The sequence below is a fragment of the Elephantulus edwardii genome, unplaced genomic scaffold (assembly GCF_000299155.1).
Source record: "Elephantulus edwardii isolate Elephantulus edwardi_28Jun2011 unplaced genomic scaffold, EleEdw1.0 scaffold00201, whole genome shotgun sequence".
NCBI lineage: Eukaryota > Metazoa > Chordata > Mammalia > Macroscelidea > Macroscelididae > Elephantulus > Elephantulus edwardii.
Window position 1 is genome coordinate 5,414,172 of NW_006399951.1, and position 242 is coordinate 5,414,413.

Below are 242 nucleotides of genomic sequence, written 5' to 3' on the forward strand. Positions count from 1 at the left end.
CCGAGCCGCAGGGCACGCGGAGCCGGTGTCCTCTGGACACCGCGCGGCCCCCGCCACGCTTCAGGTCGCCTTCCTTCTGGGCCTCCCCTAGGGCCATGCCCAGGACCCCAGAGCCTACTGTCACGCCGCCGCTGACTACTGAATGCATCCGCTCCCAGACCTTAAATCTCACCCCAACTTTCTCAGGAGCCTCATGCACACTAATTTCTCCCCAAGCTCCTAGGGGAACCACCGCTCTCTCT